This window comes from Bactrocera latifrons, unplaced genomic scaffold (genome assembly GCF_001853355.1).
Source record: "Bactrocera latifrons isolate USDA-ARS-PBARC rearing strain unplaced genomic scaffold, ASM185335v1 scaffold_210, whole genome shotgun sequence".
NCBI classification, from domain to species: domain Eukaryota; kingdom Metazoa; phylum Arthropoda; class Insecta; order Diptera; family Tephritidae; genus Bactrocera; species Bactrocera latifrons.
This window is the reverse complement of record NW_017535631.1, coordinates 88,031-90,727: the sequence shown is the minus strand read 5'-3', so window position 1 is coordinate 90,727 and position 2,697 is coordinate 88,031. Positions and strand designations below refer to the sequence as shown.

At 30.3% G+C, this 2,697-nt stretch overlaps 1 protein-coding gene across 1 annotated transcript in view; it reads right to left on the bottom strand.

Annotated features, from left to right (window-relative positions):
* LOC108968365 (protein abrupt) overlaps positions 1-2,697 on the bottom strand; it is a 92,939-nt gene that overhangs the window by 11,740 nt on the left and 78,502 nt on the right. The window lies entirely within an intron of this gene.

Sequence of the window (2,697 nt, the reverse complement as noted above, 5' to 3'; positions counted from 1 at the left end):
TATATATTTTTGTATCCAAAAATAAATTCATTTCAGATTAGTTTCTACAAATTAAAATCCACTTAAGCACCATACTCATTCGACTAACAAGTGTTTACTGATGTAGCGAATTTAAGTGCTTAAGAGCTCAAAGACCTTAAGGATATGTTTGTGGGAAAATATACTACAATAACACACTAAAAACTATACCCACAAACACATATATAAGTATAAGACATGTTTTGGGGAAATACTACCAGCAGACAATAATATAAGCAGCAAAATGAATATTCGTTGAACGAAGTTAAATATACACATGCACACATCTAAACATACAAACATAACCATAATGAAAGAAAGACAAAGAAAAAGTAATAATAATAACAATAACAATAAAAAAAAATCCAAATAATAATGTTGGGCTAACCTGACCTTAGACAACTTCCCTCAGACAATATTTAGTTATTGCTTATTTTATTTATACCGTTTGTGTACACCGGTACTCGCCTCAACGCCATCGACATTCCTATAATGTTTCTGTGTTGTATTTGTATCATCTGCTATCACACAAAAAAGTACAAAAAACACACAAAAATACATAAAAATCACCGCTAAGTAGCTACGTGTTTCATACGCTCAAACGCACTCATGCATACATATGTATACTCATATATTTGCGAAATTGTTTGTTTATGTTTGACAACGTTACTTCTTGGTGTCGTCAATCTCTATTATTCGTATGCCAGTTCGTGTAGCAGTCGCGCACATGCACACGCACACACAAATATCAAGCAGTATGTGTGAGTATATTTAATAACCTTCATAAAATTGTAAGCCCGACAAATGAAATAAACGCGTATGCACGTGATACAAACACATACATATACATATTTTATACATGCATTATATATAACACATTTCCATACATACAAGTGTATGTGTGTGCCCCTACTCAGTTGTTAGTTAGACAACGGTACGCAGCGAATATAAAACGTAACATACAAGCAGGCGCTTAAGTAAGTACCGTAAGACTCGGGATTTAAAAAGTAAATATAATCGTACAAACTTATATACATATGTATGTTAATGTTATAGCGTCTAGCGTGTAATATCTGTAATGTGTGATGTGAAAATCGATGAAGAAAGTAAAAATAAAATATGTACTGTATGTAGGTGCTCTGCAGGAAGAATTTATTGGAACACGGTATGTGAGTATTTATTTTTGTATGTGAGAATTTTCTTACAAAGCAGCTTTAAGTTGTGAAAGCGCATGTAAGAAATAAAGTAAGGTTGAACAATAATTTATAGACAGTTCGGGCATTTGCTGAATGTTGAGCAGTTGAGGGAACAATGAAAACGGGTTTAGAAATTTGCTAGGGTATAGTATGAATGTATGATTATTTCTGATGTTTATGGCGTTTATAATTTTGGTAAACGATTCGAAAAAACATGTGCAAAATTTCAGATCAATATCTCAAAAACCAAGAACTAGTACGCTTATATGCAGACGGAGATGAATGCACTGACTTATCTATGGTCTGTTTTAAAAGAATTTTCGCCGTTGTTTACAGTATAAAAATCAACTACTACAAATTTTATCAAATTTTGGAATTCAAATATGTATGTATATGATTATTGGATTTTTTAATTTTTTTTTTTACAGACAATTCTATGAACATAGAGGAAGAATTAATGGTTATAGGTTAAAACCCCTATTACAAAACAGCGTAGTATATTTACATATAAATTTAACCATACAAAAGTCATATAACAAAAATCTCAAGCTACTTCTAAAAAAAAATCTCAATTCTCTCAAATCAAAACTACAACATTTCTGCTTTACTTTCTTTCTTTTATTGTCTGTGTATGTATTTATGTATGAATGATTGCGTGTCGTCACTATTATTTCGAACAAGTAAAGGAATGTGGTACTTTTGAAGCTTATTTATTAGTTTTGTTRCTGCTTTTAATGGTCGCTTCAGAAACAACGAGAAGATAGTAGATAGCATGATGATTTGTGTATGCCGATGGTTTGAAATTTTTAAATGTACATACTAGTATGCATGAATATACTATTGCATATACATATTTAATTCTTTACACTTGTTTGATTGTTTTGCATGTTTCCTTCTTCGCGATTCTTTTTCGTATGTTTGACGGCGTTTTGTTTTGTTTGCTTGCTTCGCGCTTTTTTTTATTTATATTTTGCTTTTAAGTGAATGAATAACAAACTTCACGAAGAGTAAGTCACACTGGTGATGAATGAAATTATATATGCATATGTATGCTTAGCTACATTGTTACATATGTACTTATATATTTGTATAAATATGTAGGCATTGTATGGMATGGGTATAAAATGGACGTCCAAATTTATATAAAAAAATCATCTGAATCGTCTGTAATACAATTTTTTCAATAAATTTGGATTTTTAGAAGACTATTAAATTTTTTTGTTGAGTTTTCGATATTTTACATCTCAGCTCTGCTCACTTGTAAAAATGATTCTATACTGGATTATGCCATTCTCCTTAATTTATACTAGTTATTTGTTACTCTTAAAATTCTATAAACGCTTGCTTTGGAATTTAATTTTGATTATGCAATCTCTTTACTTTATACCATTTATTTGTTCGATTCGTCTCGGACCAAATTTTAGCGAAACGAAAATATTTACGATTTATCAATGTTAAAATGATTTAAGCACTTTTTTCAAAT